General features: G+C 40.6%; 1 protein-coding gene across 6 annotated transcripts in view; it reads right to left on the bottom strand.

Moving 5' to 3' along the window:
- The window catches only part of SLC7A11 (solute carrier family 7 member 11), a 94,536-nt gene that overhangs the window by 14,688 nt on the left and 60,772 nt on the right, over positions 1–19,076 (bottom strand). The window lies entirely within an intron of this gene.

Genomic DNA, 19,076 nt, shown 5'->3' with positions numbered 1-19,076 from the left:
TGGATGCCAAAACATCTAGCATTTGGAATTCTGCCCTTTCCTCTTCTGTGTCCACCCTTGCACACCTTATCATATCCCAAATATTTCTATTACTATTTAGGGATACATGAGGCCAGAATATGACACAGAAATAGGAACAGCACAAATTTGTGCTGTTAGTACACCACAAATAGTACTGAACAGCACAAAGCCCTTAACATTTTAGCTAAAAAACATTAACAAACAAATAAATAATAATGCTGAACTTTCATACAGCACATCCTCCCAGTCAGCAAAGCAGAAAAGCAGATTTCTATTTTAAAGAAGAGGAACAGAGACACAGTGAACTTGTCCAAAGCCACACTGCCAGCAAAAGTCTGAGTTAGGGGAAAAAAAACAGATGCTTCAAGAGTTACTCTAGTCTCTTTCCTCTTGATATCATTGCTTGATATCATTGATATCTGCATTGTACCAAGAAGAGACTCAGATCTGAAACCAATGTTCAGTCCTTTAATTCCAAGGCTGAGAGATGCAGTTGGAAAGACGCAGTATGTGCACTCCCTCTGAGGAGAGCTGAGAGCTCCTACTTCACAGCTGGTTCCCTCTGGCTATCTACATTAAGATTGCTTTTGAAGAGATGGAGAGGTTGCCATATGTGACGAACTTTGTTGTGAAGGTCACCCCATCAGATGGGAGAAAGGAGAGACAGAATGAGGAATTCTGGTGTCCCAGAAGAGACTGCAAGCACAGTCCTAAACGACTACTGCAATTATCTCAAAGGAAAAGGTGCTTTGAAAACCAACCAAAGATCCATTATTTTCTGATATTTCTTCTCAAAGAAACACAGCTGGGTCAGAATTTAAGGATTCTCTTGACTATCAGTCCTTATTTCTCAACAAAATTCTTATTATGCCTGTAGAGAGCTGAAAAGCAGTGCTAAATGGAGACTAAAATAAATAAAGCAGGACAGTAATGCTGTTGCACACCTTGCCTATGAAACCATGATGTCAAACACTGCCATTAACCCAGACCCACAGGTAGGTAAGAGGATCATACCATATTGCAGCACTAAATCTGGGTAGACAGGATGATTCTGCATTAACCCATTGCTACCTCACACAGTCTTACATGAAGAAGCTGGAAGGAGAGAAGCCAATCAGCTTGTAGGATGTGCTTGTTGATGGATAAAGCAACAGCAAGGATCACAGCAAACAGCCCAGAATACAAGTGCTGTATTGCTGGGAAAACCAGAGTTGCTGACTCAAGCAACATTGCAGAACTGCATGTTGATAATATCTGCAGAAAAAGTTTTTGTAGGTCAGTTGCCAGATATTTTGCAACTAGTTTGTTCAAGCTCGTTACCTGACCTGGGTGTAAATTGAATCGATCCACTTGGCGTCTGATTCAAGGTATGGATACATGGTTTTAAAGCCTCTCAGAACAGAGATTTTAATTATATCTTCTGCATCACAGCTTCAACCACTAAGCTATTGGATAAATCAGCACTTACTCCACCCTTAAAAAAATATTTCCAGCCAAAGATATCAAATTTGTACTATTTTCAAAAATACTGTTTGAATGACTGAAACCACACTGTTAAATTTAACAAACTTTCTCCATTCGGACTCTTACCAAACACCCGCTCACTGTATTTGTTTCTAATTTAAACCCCAGTCTAACTTCCTCTAAAACAAAATGACAGTTCAAAACTAAGGAAGGGGAGCAGAATCACGCTTCCAAATATGACTGTTTTCTTAGCACTGCAGCTCCTGCCTTGCTATGTTGAAGAGCATTAACCCCCTTGAATAGTAATACCAACAGCAACAACAAAACTCCAGAGAAGAATAAAAGCCCAAAACAAGCCAGAACTAGTCAGCAAGCACTGCTCATTAAAAATCCCGCAGATCGTAACTCACGCCTGGAGCCGCACAAGGGATGCTGTGACTTCTAAGCTCCTGAGTCCTCATCTTCTGAGCAAAGTGAGCACTCAGGTTGCACCTCCTTTTGTCTCCTGGCAGGAGCAGGCCTTCAGAGGGCTTCTGTATGTTCACACACAGCTCTCTCTGAGTGCTGCTTATTAGCCACTGCTTCCCGTGACAGATTTAGACAAAACTGAAAAGCCAGTTTCAAGATTTCAGGGATGAGTAATACAGTACAGTTCATTTCTCACTCATACCTCAGTTTAGATTTGCACTTGGTCCCCAAATCATCTGAAAGCACAGACAGACAGGTATGAACCATATGTAAAACCACTAAGTGAGAGCTTTAATCATGTCTTTCCTATGCATCCAATTTAAGAGGCAGTTCCCAATTTGCAACAGGATCCCATTACCACACTTTCTGCCATGAACTACAGTCACTGCACTGGAATAAAAACTGTAATGCCATTACCAATAAAGATTACCTCCTTTCCTTGGAGGACCACTGTACCAATTTTCTTGTATTTTAGATATTCTCCTAAACTTCCAAATCTTTTCTCCAAATCAGGAAGAATCATACCTAAGTTCTATTCTCCATTAAATTGTCTCTATCAATGCAGATTTAACCTTTCCACTTCTGTATCCTAGGAATCAAACACAACATGGGTGTTAGCACACCAATAAGCCATATTTCTGATATAAGGCAAATTCACAACTGCCACACAGCTAGACAGGAGATGTTATGGACAACAGTGTTACTCTGTGCAACTTGTACCTTTCTAGGCCTTAAGTTTTAGCCAAGAGTGTATTTATGCTAATTTGTTTTTTAGGAAAGCCTGCTGGAAAGAGTATTGAAAGCATTTGAGAAGTGTTGTGGTTTAATCCTGGCCAGCAACTAAGCACCATGCAGTTGCTTGCTCATGCTATGTCCTTCCTGGTGGGATGGGTAGGAGAAATGGGAAAAAAAGATAAAACTTGTGGACTGAAATTGTTTAACAATCAAAATAAACCAAAGAAAATATAATAATAATACAAATACCACTCCTGCTACTTCTAATAATAATGAGTAGGAAAAAGAGAGGAATAAAACCCAAGCACAATGCAGTTGCTCAACACCCGCTGACTGATACGCAGCCCGACCTGAGCAACAATCAGCCCCTTCTGGGTGACTCTCCCCAGTTCCCATACTGGGCATGACGTGCTGTGGTACGGAATAACCCTTTGGCTAATTTGGGTCAGGTGTCCTGTCTCTGCTTCCTCCCGGCTTCTTGTGCCCCTCCTCACTGGCAGAGCATGAGACTGAAAAGTCCTTGATCAGGGTTAAGTGCTACAGAGCAACAACTAAACCATCGGTGTGTTATCAGCATTGTTCCCAGACTAAAGCCAAAACACAGCACTGCACCAGCTACTAGGAAGAAAATTAACTCTATCATCCCAGCTGAAACCAGGACAAGAAGTTAACAAAAGCTACTACCCTTCCTAACGTGCTTTTTAACACAGTTTGGCCCTTTAAAGTCAGCTAGTCATAGCAGACCCCTTTTATGAACTGTAAGCAATTATAATCCAAACCAGTGAAGTCAAACACCAGGAAGAAACTAAGTAATTAGGCACTGCAGAAGCTTTTCTTCTCTTGCTAGGTGACAGAAAGAAAGAAGGCTTTTAAATGCAGACTGTGGCCTGATTCTTCACTCTATTATCCCAGTGCTGTGCTGCTGGGTGTCTGCAGATGTCAGAGGTACAGAACCAATGCACTGGAACAGAGAAGGGAGCCCTTTTTAATGCTCATTGCAGCAGTAACATCCATGGAGTGTGTGGTGGCATAAATGACAGTGCAGCTTAATAGCTAGTCTTCCTGTTTTGGTTTTTTTTTTTATTTCATTTCTCCCTGGAAAATCGCAATCAAAAGAAGATGAAGAGAACTCATGTAATTTAACAGTGCCTGAGCTGCAAGCCCACAAATAGCAGCTCAGTCCAGAACATAAGGCTGGAACATATTGTGAGGCAGAGAAAGGGGGAAGCGGTGATCTGCTGAGGAGAACCTTTGCTACAATAAACAAAATCATAATAGCTAATTGCTGAAGTCAGCCATTGCCAAAACCCATATTAGCATTTACAAATACATGGATTCAAGAGGTGCTGTGATGATTCCTATCCCTTTTGCCTCTATTCCTGGCTTTGATTCTGTCCTGGCAGGTGGCCTCCTTTCAAGTTTTGAATCCTCCTTTTCTCCTAACAGATAAGCGAGATTGTAATTTTTTCACACATTGACATGGTGAGAACCATTTGATCCCTTTAGTATAATGGGCTGTCCTGTATGCTGCTTTTTACATGGAAAACATGTATCCCATATAAATAAATTTATATCAAAACATACAGCTTTGCTGTCCTGGGTTCGGGATTGCTACAGCTCACAGAGTGGCTATCTAGGAATGGTGAGAGATGTAGGTCAGGCTCTGAAATGCGGCACTAAGCCAAGCCTATACATCTTCTGTTCTTGCAATGAGGTCCTGGGAATATTAAATTACCACGTCTCTCTTGCTGCTTTCTGTATAGTATTTGGTTATTTTTTTTCCAGTGTCAGGTTATTTGGATAAATTTACACTTGTGAATTCTTCTGCCCAGAGTTGGCCCTATGGACAGTGCAGTGGATGATTAGATTTTTTTAAGAGTGCCAAGATCTGGGAAGAGTTCATTTTGAAAACTGTTTAACAGATTGCAAATGGTGAATAAATTATCGCAGAAGGGAACTTTTGAAAAGAATCTTGAAACTCTTTCGGTGGTAAATTTTCAACTAAAGAAATAGAGCATATACAGATTCATGCTCACAAAAAACAAGTGAATCCTTGCCTGGAAATCATGTGGAGTAATTAGGACTTTGCCTTTTTTTTTTTAATATTTATTTAATTTTAAATGTAACGAAGTATCTTTCACAATTTCCATAGCACAGTAAAGATGTGGTTTATCTCACTTAATGTTAACAGTAATTAATTGATTTGTTTAGACGTTCTTACTTATGTTTCCCATCTGGGTCCCACTGGCACAGCTTTTTCCAGGACAGTCGACTCAGACTAAATATTTGTAAAACCTGGCTTTGAAATGAGTGTAAGGAAAGTATTTTGGCGCAGCCTCTGAACAACAGAAGATGCAGTGACGGTATGTTTCATCCTTGTGAACTCAGTGGGGCATATTTGACTATGTGCTTGTCATTTCACAGAAAGAACAGCCCACAGTGGTCACAGCTCTTAGAGCTCACTGTTGTTATAAAAGTTGTCATTACACTGGAATATGAGCTGTAGACTTCTGGGAATGTTCCTCAGCTGATTTATTGACACTGTTGCTCTTATCCCCAGGTTCTCTCTCTGGCTTGCTTGCTTTCTTCCTTCCCACCCTCCCCCATCCCTTGGTCTGCTCTGGTTTTTTTTCTCAAAAATATCTGTAGGAGGTAGAGCAGTATCAGAGCAGGTTATCAGAAGACCTATGATTCTGCAACACCAAAGGTCAAATCCAAAACCCAGTGGATTATCCTGATTAACTGAACCTTGTGCCCTAGCTCTGGGGCAGGCTCTAGAAGAAGGTAATTTGTTTCAAAGCTGTACACAGCAGAGCTCGGCAGTGCATTTCATCCCTATATAGCCATGAAATGGACTAGCTGTGTTCCTCAAGGTGACGGTAGACTCCTCAGTGATTCTTTCAGGGAAGCACAAGGTAGATGTGCTCTTTCTTTAGGCTGTTGTGCTTCTTCATTACAATTGCTTCGTATATAGGGCAGAAGGGGAATATTTGGTTTTGAATAGTAGCTAGGGATGAGTAAGTCTTAAAACGCATGGAGATTCAAATTTAATCAACATTCAGAGGCTTATAAGCTCCCCTAGTTGTCTCTCAACTGATTTTATGAAGACTTTTTAATTTCATTGCCAATATTTTCCGGATTCAGGCTTCCTCAGATACTTTTTTTCCATTTTGATACTGATTTTCTTCAAAGTTCTGGGAGAAGAGATGAATATTGCAAAAGACTTTCATGGCAGTGGCTTCCTCTTCCACCCAAGGAGCAGCCTGCTTGAATACCATCTTGACAGTAATGCACGAGACAATTACAAATCATGGTACAAGTTTCAGTCTAATATCAGCACCTCAAAATTTACTCAAAGCCAGCTGATTTGAAAAGAGTTTTCTCAATTTTGAAATCTGTTGAGATTTCATTCCGAGATGAAATGCAAAAGGAAAGCACTGCCCTGCAGTAACCAGTAGCCACGTCAATGCAAGTTCAAGTCCTGGGCCTGCTTTAAGTAAATAAAATATTGCAATCTCCTGTATCAGAACACATACAATGCTATGGATTTTAAGCTATTGGCCATTCTAAAGTCTTTACAGGTTGAACAAGATTTATGTCTTGGTTCTAAAATTTTTTTCCTAAGAAATGTCATACTGAAATGCGTCAAGTTTCCCATCAGAAATTTTAGTTTCAAGGAATCAAAATCTTAGAGTGAAGAATATTTTTTTCTTCAATTTTCTGACTCCCTCTAGTCTAAAACTTTTGCCTTCTAAGCAAATCCTCCCAGCTGAAGTCCCAAGCAGAAGCAGATCTATCAACAGCCCTTGAGAGACTGAGGATAATTGTTACCCTCGCAAGGTGTAATTTGCTTTAATTTAATAGAGATTTAAGCTTGGCTGTGTTCACATCGTGTACCAAGTCAGGTTGGCAAGACAGATCTCCCCATAGTGCTATATTCAATTATTTCATGGCCCAAGCCCTAACTTGGTGAAGCCAATACCTTTTCTGAAACACCTTTCTTTAAAGAGCTGGATGGATTCCTCTGAAACTTGGACTACCAGTTAGAGACCTCTCATGTTCAAGCAGGATCCTGAATCTTTTCACATGGAGTGCATAGCATTCCTGGCATTCCCAAAGAAAACTAAGCCAACAGAGCAAACACTAAAGATGACAGCTAAATCCACGAAAGACTTTCAAGGTCACAACACCGTGTTACTCACTCTGTCTCCGCTTGGCCATGCATATTTCTTGTACAGCAAGCATGTGATTACTGTTAGGAGCCAGAAAGCGAGCACAAGAGGCAACACACAGAGCCGTTGGAAATATATGAACTGCAAACAAAATGGGGGCCTAATTTTTAAAAATATCTCTTTGAAAAAGAAATAGAACACAGACTTGAAACATAAGATATTATCCCCTGTGATTTCTCTGTCAACTCTTTGATAAACCACTTCCATACATCCATCAAGTGCCAATATTCAACATCTTCACATTACCTCGCTTGCAAACTTATTGTACAAAGTTCATGACCATTACCCAAAGACATATGAATAATCAAACCGGGTTTTTATTTTGCACTCTAACTTGTCCCCAAGTCACACCCCTCCCCAGGATCTAAAGGTCCCAAGGACCTAAAGCTGGCTTTTCTTTCCCATTGTAATAGTCAGGCCTAGCCACCCCCGCCTGGAGCTAGGCTTGCCCTGGGAACTCCAACATGCTTATTATCAGGGAGTTTGAGAAGTTTAGCTAGGGAACAACCAGGTGCCTGGAAATATGGGCACCAGCTGAGCAGGATCTGTAGCAAAGGAGCTTCATTTAGCACTTCAAAACCTGAACTGACAGTGAAGATGTTCAGATAAAGATGCTCATTTATGTAGGGCATTGCAATAAAGGTGTGGTTTAGGTTGGACCTGTAATTTAAACAGTGTCTGCCACACTAGTTAGCAAAAACTTGCTTTTAAAATGCAGCATAGTCTAAATTCAGAGGATTCAAATGCAAATCTATTGTCATTCCTGGGTTTGAAGAATGACTTGCATGCTTCTACCTAACATCAGCTTTTTGACATCCCCCTTTATTTGCCATTTTTGCCTAAATGGCTAAGCGACACTTTGAGTAACGCAAGGGAGCAGGCTGGCGAGGCTGCTATCATTCCAAAAACAAGCTGCTCAACTTCGGAGTCTGGGAACAAGCAGCCTGAATACAAAACACCTCACTCAGTTCTGGTGGAGGGTACAGCCTCGCAGCTGAACTTTTTAGGAAGCATTGCTGGTAGCATATTAATGATTCCTTATGGTATCAAGAGAAGACAAATTCTTTGGCGCATAGAAAGATGAAGCGAGGAGTGTGCATCTCTGTGTGTGTGCATGAAAGGAGCTGGATTTTTCATACTTGTTAAATTCCTTGACATTTAATTTTGAACAAGAGAGTTTCCACAATGTGAAGGATCATAAAGAAACAATTTGTTGCTGTATGTTATCATTGATATTTCGGCATGAATGAAAATTGCACAATTTGGTGATGAAAACAGCAGCTACTTGTAATAAGGAGCACCATGGAAACTGAAATATTTACTAAGAAAGACTCTTCTTCTGAAGGAATTCAGAATGAGAAAAATGGTAATGGAGGGTGCCTTGAAGCATTAGCATTTTAAAAGATATAAAAGGCTTTAAATGAAATTAAAAGGAGATGTCTTAACAATACTGCACTGCCATGAAGAGGGTTGTCTGGCAGAAAAACAGTTTTCTCAGCAGAAAGCAAGGAATAAGGCTCTTGCTAAGGACAGCCTGGCAGACTGGCTACAGCTGTGGGACAGCCCATATAGCACACTGAAATAACTCTGAAGAAATGCCTAAGTTCTGACACAGAAATCTAGAAAACTCCAAGTTTGAGCTGAAATATGTCTTCGTAACATATCATAACCAGAGGCGCTTGAATGGAGCTCAAATGAGAACTTCTTCTATTTTATTACCTTCAGTGTTTTGAGAAAGGAAATATCAGGGAGCTGAAATCTTCTCTCTAAAACTTCACAGTGCTTGAAGTACCATTACATGCACAGAGGAGCATATCTGGGTTTTGGGGCTTCGGGTTTTTTTTGGGTTTGGGGTTTTTTTTTAAGAAGTGATGAAGTGATGTCATGAAAAGAAATATACAAAATTTTCAAAAATTTTTTTTTTTTTAAAGGCTTTGCATCCAAGCTGAAAAATCTTAAATATAATCCTTCGAGAATTCGCACTGAAACCCTTCTGCAAATCAAGTTCCTGCTAGTTTAGATAGTGACACGAAATAGCCAGAATTCTTAATCTTTTTCAAGGATCTTGGACAACATGGTCAATGAGACTTGGGATTTTAAGGATGATTTATCCTTGCAATTGCACACTGCTCAGTGTACCCTCAGTGTACCTGTCCACATTGCACTACTCTTCCATGCTACAGTCATAAAATGAAAGCGATAATCCTGGTTTACACAGAATTTACTGCATCATCTCTTGTTCTGACTCAAAATCAACGTATTAAAACCCATATACTGGTGCTACTGAAAAGCCCTACATTCTGGCACTCCATAGCACACTGACCAGTACCAGCCTCCCTGACATTTGCACCTGAAAGTAAGCCTAGAGAAAACACCAGCTCTGTGGAACAGGACAAGTTTATGTGTTAGTTTAGCAAAAGTGCTTGCGAGGCTTGTTTCAGTAACCAGAATAAGCACAAAGCAGATGGCAGGATTTGGGCCACTGTGGGAGAAATTACTTTCTTAAGAGCAGTGAAACTATGTAATTCATTGAACTCCAGGGTAGATCCTCTAGGACAGTATCCTGACTATGATGATGGTTAACACCATGCCCAGGTGGCCTACAGTTGGGACCCACTTGTGTCTCGGATAGCCTGCAACTAAGAAAAAGACTCTCCTCATGACCTTCACAAGCATCAAGCAAGAATCCTAAAGGAATTCTGCTTATTTTTCACATCTATAGAAATATTTTGTCCTCAGACCCACAAGAAGCTCATCACCTAATGGAGTTTTGCCCAACAAAAAGGAATCTCATGGTCTTCTATGCTCTTTGTGGATGAATCTTTAATTTCTTTTGGTTTTGCTTAGCAGCAGGTTTTTTTGCGTAATAAACAGCTACGAAAATCAGAAGCACCTGTTATTCCTTCACTGTAGGATGAATCTAATCCTTCTTTTCTCTAAAATAACCCACACAGAAGTTAAACCTCTCATCATACTAGAGTGCTCTTATTCTTTATTCATTCTCATGATCTACGGAGGAGGTCTCTCCATCACTGTTAGACGTTTTCAAATGATGATATCAAAATTACACTTCTAAGGGACATTTTATTCCACTATTCTTAAAAAAAATTGAATAGTGTTATTATATAGTCATTTTTTTTACAATGAGCAAAACATAATGACAAGGTGAAGATGCAAATAACAGTACTTGCTCACAAACAACTGCTACAAGTAAATGAGGATTGACATAATAGACCACAGCAGTGCAACTTGTAAAATGCAGATTATTCACTTCACAGCTCCTCTGGAGCCATTATAATCTTATATAAATCCTCTTAGTTTACAGTTCATGGATGTAGGCTGTACTGTAATTTAAATGATTGAAAACCCTTATGGGTTGTTGGTTAACAATATTCTTTTCTTAAATAAAGTATCATTGTCACTGTGCACTCAAAATTCCAACATACTCACAGCCAAATATCAAAGTATAAGCTACACTGTAAGAGACCTGCTTGCAGAATGCCAGTACACCCATAAGCACACCCATAAAACAGCTACACGTAGGGAATGGGTGTGCAGGGGAATAGGAATCTGAGCACTCATTGGCTACGAACAACTTAGACTCTCCTCTGATGGAAATTACGTGATCACACAAAAAAGAGATATGTTATCCACAGGAAAGATGTACAAAGCTGAATTGTCTTGTTTTGATACAACTACTACATATCCTAAATACAAGCCAGCATTTTCCCTCCTTATTGAAGTGGAACAATCAAAGACGACAACCCCATTGAATGTCCCATCCAGCAAGACCATGTCAAAGTTAAGTAAGTTATTCTGCTACCTGAATCAGGTGGAATATATTCCTTTTATTGTGTATGATAATACCATTGCTATTGATATTTTGACCATGCTGTTCTGAAGGATAAGTACTCTTGATGACATGGCATGTGTTAATAACTGTGCAGTTGTAAAACTCCAATCTGATGCATATAAGTACAACAAAGAACATACCACCCTTGCAATTTTAGTAGTTCATTCCTTTGTTTTCTTCTCACATTTGTTTTTTATACCAGTAAAAGAAGCTATCTCACTTTCTCTGTCAGTTAGGTACCAGCATCAGCCTATAGTAGATTTAGATGATGCTCTAATAAAAGGTTACTGCTAATGGCATGCAAGATGTTGCTATAGTTTCCAGTATAACACCACGCTCACCTAACAGCGGCGTAGCACTCTAACAGTTTTGAGGCTCAGCATTAAAGGGAAAATGAAACAAACTGGGCACAAAGAGGCTTATCCTCCTGCAGCTAGGAAAGGATGCACCACTGTACAGATCAGAACATTGCGCTGTGAATTAAACTAGCGGTCCCTGCCATACATAACTACCCATAGGTAGTGTGTTGGCTTGCTTTTACAAGTTAGAGGAATAACAGCTGAAAGACTCCCCTTTTTTCTATGCAGAGGATGTAACTGACACCGAAAGTACCCATGAGCATACTGCTCTACGCCTATGCAATTTCATGCGGAATTTCTTGGCAACTGGTGGGTTTTACAGTGAGATTTCAGTGTTATTTGAAACACATCTAAACGCAAGACAAAAACATTAAGGCGAGTACTCAGATTGTCTCCCCAGTGGCCAATACCATTGGTAAATAAGGAAATAAGAGCAGCAGCATCAGAGGAACCTAGGCTCCTGTTTTGTACTGGGAAGGGGAAAACCCAGGAGAGGTTTGCCCCTGCTACAGACCAAGATCAACACTAAAAATTGCGTAAATCACGCTTGCTTTGTTTCACACAGGGCCCAAGATGATAAATGCAGAGGCCATGGAGGAGCCACAGGGACTGTGCCTGTGTCAAAAGGCAGGCTCTGAACCACCTCACTTGAACACACACTTTGCCACCTTACCCAGCTGTTAACCCAAAGCAGTCTGATAGTGGTTATCAGCCAGCACAATCAGGGGTTTTAGCCATCTCGTTGGCATACAAAGGGGCAATACATCATAGTTAAATGAAAAAACACTTCTTGAGCCAGCAGTTCTTACATAGACAAAATGTTTGCTGATTTGGCCAGGTATGTTTGGCATAAAGGACTCAATGCTGTGGCTGATGTAAGTGTATAGATACAGCTTTATCTGATCCCTACTTGGACAATTCTAAGGTTTTTTGCCTCATCTGGTTCTAATTGCTCTGGTGAGCTTAGTCACTATTCTATCTACCACCAATGCGCTGCTGCCTCACCTCTTTTCCAGTAAATTCAGTCAGGCCTCCTGCTTATGGACCACTAAAAAGAATGAAAACATCTGATGAGAGCCTGGGATCTTCACTGCAGGCAAGAGAAGAGCTGGCTTAGCCCTGGGAGACTCATGATCTTTCCAATAAAACACAGCATGATTTACAGCTCTGAAGCATCAGCTGTACATCAGTCTTGCAAGAGATTTTTATTCCTGCAATGGACATTCTGCTGAGCAGCCCAGGGTTCCCATAAAGGCTAAGAAAATTTGGGCTGTTCAGCCTGGAGAAGGCTTCGTGCAGACCTCATAGCAGCCTTCCAATATCTGAAGGGGGCCTACAGGCATTCTGGAGAGGGACTCTTCATTAGGGACTGCAGTGATAAGACAAGCAGTAACGGGCTCAAACTTAAACAGGGGAGATTTAGGTTAGATATAAGGAAGAAGTTCTTCACTGTGAGGGTGGTGAGACACTGGCACAGGTTGCCCAGAGAAGCTGTGGCTGCCCTATCCCTGGCAGTGCTCAAGGCCAGGCTGGACGGGGCTTTGAGCACCCTGGTCTATTGGAAGTTGTCCATGGCAGGGGGGTTCAAACTAGATTATCTTAAGGTCCTTTCTAACCCTAACCTTTCTATGGTTCTGTGATTCTATACAGAGGATACTGTCATCCTCCTGTGCAGGTGCTTCTATGCTCCTCTATGTGAGAGAAACAGATGTTAAAACAGTCTGGCATGTATTTCAGGAGGTGAAGATGAAGGAAAACACAGGGCAGTGGAAACTTCGAAGGTTACATTGTTTTGTCGTTACATTACATTAGCCTGCTGGTAAAGCAGATTAGGATTTTGCCAACTACCCCAGGGACACTGTGAATAAACGTTTGTTCTACTTCTTTAGCAGGGCTAATGCATAGTAACAATGATTCATATAAACAAACAAAAAAGAAAAGGAAAAAAAGCAAACAAAGCAAACACACCTTGCACTCAGCAGGTTATCACATCAGCAAGCGCACAAGGGTCACCAGGACTGGAGAGGAGAGACCTGCTCTCTAGCAACGGTGACACAACACAAACTAAACATCCACCGCAGCGACGGCCAGAGCCACCGTGTGGCTTATCGCATCCTTACACCTCAGAGCCACCAAAGCTCCATGAAACTCTGAGCCAGAAGTGCTGCAAGGCAGCCAGCCAGCTCCTGCAAACCTGCGGGACTTGTGGCACCCTGGCGAGACACTTCTGCCAGTGCGGAGGAGGAGGGAGGGCAGAAAGCTCCAGCTGGGTTCCCTGAACTTTGCTTCCTCGAAAGAGGTGCCACAGGCTTGGCAGAAGATGAAAAACCTGATTGAGGGTTTGCCATTTAAGTGTCCACTTCCGTGTACATGCTTGACTCTTCTTGTACACTCCACGCAATAACTTCACCCGCACCCAGTCATGACACCTTACATCATCAGTGTCAAACTGACAAAGGCAGTTACCTGTAAAAATCAAAGTATTGAAATATCCTCATCCCCTGCAGAAGAGATTAGCCTGGACTCCCCTTTCTCCACTACTCTTGGATCAGAAAAAACAAAGTTATGCATCACGGCAGCCCAAGCACCTGCTTGTCCACTCATCCCACCAGCCAGCACACAGGAACCTCTCCCATCCAGCAGACACCTCTACTTCAGTGGGAGTCCACCCAAATGATGCCTTTTCAGAGCTATAAATAATCCTCAAAAAGTTTCAAGTGTCTCCAGAATTCTGAAGGATTTTGTGCACTCATTTTCATTTCAAGTTGGGCCTTTTATCTTAAACCACAAGGTCTACATAAACAGAAACAAACGTATCAAAGCAATGGCTTTTGAAGTATTGCTTTAATGTAGGTGCTGCCTTCGCAGGGAGACCATCCGGCAGTCAGCCTGCTCTCATATTCTGCCTCACCTTCCTCCCTCCTAACAGCATGCACAGGAACACTGTTACACAGGAACAGAACCACTACTAACCCTGTGTCCTGACATATATCAGTGAGGTATTATGGCCTTTACCTTTGCAATTTATCTTTTCCCTTTCTTTTTCCCTCCATTCTCCAGTTATGCTGAATATCTTTGATTTTTCAGGCAGGTGATTACCTTCCTGATTTCTGTACTAACATCTTTGCAATATCTTTATTACATTCTTGAGAAATAAAGGGATTTGAAATCAGATAAAGGAATTGAAATCAGATCCTATATCAGACAATTAGGGGAAAAAGAATAGTGATAGTACTATTTATTTTCATACACATATCCACAACTAAAACCCAGCACAGTGACACTGATTTAACCCTGCACCTACAGCATTCATTTCTGTTCTTCCATTTTTCTAATAACTCTTCCTGAACAGCCATGCCAGATGTGCTATAAGTTAACTTTGACTGTATGAAATAATAAATCATACTACAAAATCAAACAGAAATTAGATAGAAAAATACAATTACACTTCTGGTGGGTTTTTTTTTTTTTAGAATGCCCTTAAAGCTTAGGAATGAAATCTGCGTTTCCTAGTCCTGAAAGTTTTCATGGCCATCAGTTAATCAGCTCAATTTTTGTGTCAGTAGAAGCATTTTATAAAGGAATATAAATGTTTGAACAGGTAATTATACAAGAGACCTTGCCTTTCTTTATTCTTAGTCCCCTCAACTGTAATTTTATGAGGCATCCTTATTGCCTTAATTAATGATCAAGGTACATCTTTGAAACCTTTACAGACCCTATAGATTATATGAGTCTCTTTTCTAATTTACACACATTGACTGGCATATCAGTTTAAACAGGTAGCTCTTCACTGCAGTCAATTGCTAAACAGAACATCACATTTCTTTCCTTTTTTTTTTTTTACCATTAAAATAGAAGGATTATCAAGTGGGTGTAGGAGACAGGAAGACTGGAGGTCAGCTGAACCAATTCAAATGCTAACTTGGTCTTTAGAAAGCAGCTGCCAATGACAAGGTTCTGCTGCGTGAAAACTGCACCCGAAGGTCAACTTTCCCTCTCTGCTGGTGTGGGATTGCTCCACAGGACCCAGCACTGATATAAGCACCGAAAAACATGGGGTGGGGAAAAATAAAAAAAAAAACATAAAACTGCACAAGGGAAAAGAAAAAGGAAATAACAGCGTATGTTGAATGCATGTCATGTACACATTCCTGAACATACAGATTGTAATAGTATCCATTAGGTCAGTCCCTAACTGAATGCTTAGGGAAAATATGCAACCACTGGAAAGCAGTACACACACATAGCAGCACAGCAGCTACCTCCAACTGACGGCAGAGGTAAGGAAGAGAAATAGTGCCCAATGAAATCTGCAGCCTTTTGGTTATCCCTGCTGCTGAAGCCTTTGCTCTCCGAGATCCCCATTCCAGATGACAGGTGAATTCATGCAGCAAGTCATCTCCCAAGCCCCTCTGCTGTCTGCATATGTTGCTCTGGTGAATTCAAAGCACTGCTCAGACATAAAGTGCATGTGTCAAAGGCAAGGCAGGGGATTTAGGTGTGCAAAGCGTCTTTCTGCATACATCTGGATCACTCCAGACTCAGACTTCACGGCGCACCATGTTTTCCAGCTGTGCTTTCTGTTTCCTCTCTCTTGTGACACAGCACTGCTGTTGAGGAGGACCCACTGCACCCACGGGGCAAGGGCCATCCAGTTTTGGTAGGATGAATGTGTGTTCAACAGCCCAGAGCAGTGAAAACAAGAACTAAAGGACTGAATCTGCATCAAGAACTAAAAGACTGAATCTACATCCTCAGTTAATTATGAGATACTATATATGGCAGCTACTGTGCAGGAACTCTCAAAAATTGCAGGTCCAAAGAAAAGTCTTTGCTACAAGAGAACAGGATAATCCACATTATCAGATAAAAATAAAAAAAAAGAACCCAACTACTTGGATTTTAATTTAGGTTAACAATTCAAATTCAACCCTAACATTTTCCCTGTTTTAAGCCAAGCTGCTAACACAGTTAAATCAACAGTTTCCCTTCTTCACTCCAGCTGGTTAGAAATCTTTTGTGGACTCGGTGACCCTCACCAAATCCTACCACAGACGGGCCCCAAGTATGGTTCACAAGCAAGTTGCAGCCCCTGAAACATTTGCATGACTCGCATGTGCCTCACTTAATTGCATCCATCCATGGCGGAAACAACAGGTTGTCAAAGTTAGGGCATTTATAGCATTTACAGCATGTCTCATGAGGGGTGGAATGGAAAGGGGAGAGAGAAAGAGAACTGGACGTGCCACAGCACCTGCTGCTCCAGCACAGACTTTTTCTTCAAAACCATTTTATCTGTGTCTCTAACAGTTCCACTCACTGACACGCAGGACAGTGCAGCAGCAAAAGCAGTATGTCCTGAAAGAAGTCTGTTGGCTCTAATTGACCAGCATCCCCAAGAGGAATTAGGAGGCATTGCAAGAAATTCTGGCTGCAATACTACTATGCCTAAACTGAGATCATAGCTGGCCAAAGAGTATTTTCAATACTTCTCCCCTGGCTTCGTAATTGGTTTTGAATCCAAGCTGCCTCAGACTATCACCAAAAATTAGCTGAGATCAGGTATAAGATAAAGTAAGAATTATTACTTCCTACCAGCAAGTTGTATTTATGAAGCATATCATGTCACAGATAATGCCTGCATTGCTCCCACATAATATTCCGTCAAGCAGTTCTGAGCCTGATGTTGTACTTGTGGTCTTTAAGGGACACAGTTTGGGAAGCCCCTGTATACCAAACTATAGGATGACCAAAGTCTCCCAAACTAGGAGTTTCAGTGAAAACAGATCATAAATAAAAGCAAAGCAACTCAGAACATTTGTATCTCACTCATAAGAGAATTTTCAGCTTGCAGCAAGAGAAGAAGCAACATCCTTTAATTAAAATAAATAAATCATGAAAAGCAAAAAATTAGTTTCTATACTGAGATTTCACAAATCTGAACCCACCAAAAACATGCATTCAAGACTGAAATGCTTAGTTTCAGAAATTATCAGTCATTTATAAAAAACTATAATGAATGTGTTGACGATGTGAGGCATGTAAGCAGTAAGTAGCTAATAAGGTTAGTGAGAAAGCGAAAGTAAAGGCAAGTTCATTTTATCAAGAATAGCTTCATTCTGGTGAGCCATCTCCCCTATGAGCTAGTAATTGTCTCTTTCTCCCTCTCAAACACACACAAATACTACTACTGAATTCCATTCTTAATTAAATGCTTTCTCATACACTTTACAAATAGCAAAATCCATGCTTGGTTTTGTTAAGTATATTTGGTCTAGTAAATTAATTTGTTTTCTTTATTTGGCAGATTCAGCTCTACATTAAAGGATTTTATAGTTCTGAAGGCATGCATGTGAATCTATCGTTTTATCCCTCACACAGGGTGCAATTATATTGTGGGAAGTGATGTTGGATTCACCAGTGTCTGGATATCTCATCTTCTGAGATGCTTAGCAGATAACTGAGGGGAATTTAGGTAGCCTGTGATGCTGTTAGATACAATAACATTTAGAAAGAATAAGATTTCTATTGAAGTGACACATCAAAATAGTTGGAGGGAAGGTAATTAGAACATCTTTATTCTATCATGGAGAATAAATATTCAAATAGAAGAATAACCCAAGACACAAATAATATACTGAAGAAAAAACATGCAAATGCTCACTTCACTGACCTGGCTTTCCCTTTAAGGTGATCTGATGAATTCACGTGAGAAAATGGGCTTTACAAAATATTTGACAGATTAGCATTTGTCTTTTTTATTATCTTGAGGTAAAATATCACAACATAATCCTACAACTTCTGCACCAAGTATTTGGTACTGTAGCCTGACATGAAGAAAATGGAGTCAAACATATCTTTTACAAGTACATGAAACAGAATAATGTAAGAAAGATTTCAAACTCCAGGTACTAAAGCTATTCTGCTTATATCTAGGTAGGATACCTGCATCCAGTGTTAGACCTGAAAGGAAGAAACTGTATTTATGCCCAGCTATTTTGTGAGAAAGGTTTGTCCAAAGCTTATTTAAAAACAAGATTGTAACCCCATGGGGAACACCCCCACGTGCTAGTTACTTGTGTAGGCACCTACACACACTTCCCTGTTCCACTGGTACTATATGAGACTTTACAGGACCTACAGAATCTGCTAGGGTTTGATAAATCTGCTAAAGCCTACAGTTCAAGGAGCAGTCATGTAGATTTTTAAACCCAAATAAACTTCTTTTTGGTTCCCCATAGTCCATGGCTTACCCCTGACCTTGGAAGGACATAAATACCCCAAAAATGAAGCCAGGAAGTGATACCTCCCACTCCATAAAGTGAACAGAGAAAAGAAGGGGAGCAGAGAAAGGAGGGAAACATGAGGAGAAAAGATGAAGTAACCTGCCCTCCATTTTCACAGCAAGTTTGTGCCTGAGCCAGTTATCCTGAGTCCCGGTTCATTGCTTCAACTACATCATCTGTCTTTCACGAATAAAAAGCGGTGGTGAGGTGTGTTTGAAATGATAGACAGCATCGCTGCAGGGAGATAAATTCTGACTTTATTCCTTTTCTGATGCCTAAGATAATATCAATATTAATATTCCTCTTTAGAATAGAGGTTGTCATTAAATTATAAAACAACAAAAAATAACAAAGAGGCAGAGAGGCAGAAAAGGCAAAGGCTTCCATTCTCCCAATTAACATTAAAAATATTTTTCATTGTTATGATTACAGGGAATGAGTAGGCAGGGTCTAGACTGGTAGTGAGAAACAGTGCAATACAAGTTTCTGATTGATATTGGAAGGGGGTGGAGGGGTGCATCCTAATGCGAAGTGCCCAAATCAGATAATCTGAAACAGCTAGGGAGCTGGAAGAATTTTAGTGTCTTAGCCACCATTCCCCTCCCAGCCATCTGCACCACTATAATGCATAAACACCCTGGAAAAAAAAAATAAA

The sequence above is a fragment of the Strigops habroptila genome, chromosome 7 (genome assembly GCF_004027225.2).
Source record: "Strigops habroptila isolate Jane chromosome 7, bStrHab1.2.pri, whole genome shotgun sequence".
NCBI lineage: Eukaryota > Metazoa > Chordata > Aves > Psittaciformes > Psittacidae > Strigops > Strigops habroptila.
The sequence above is the reverse complement of the archived record's forward strand: the minus strand, read 5'-3'. Positions and strand labels throughout refer to the sequence as shown.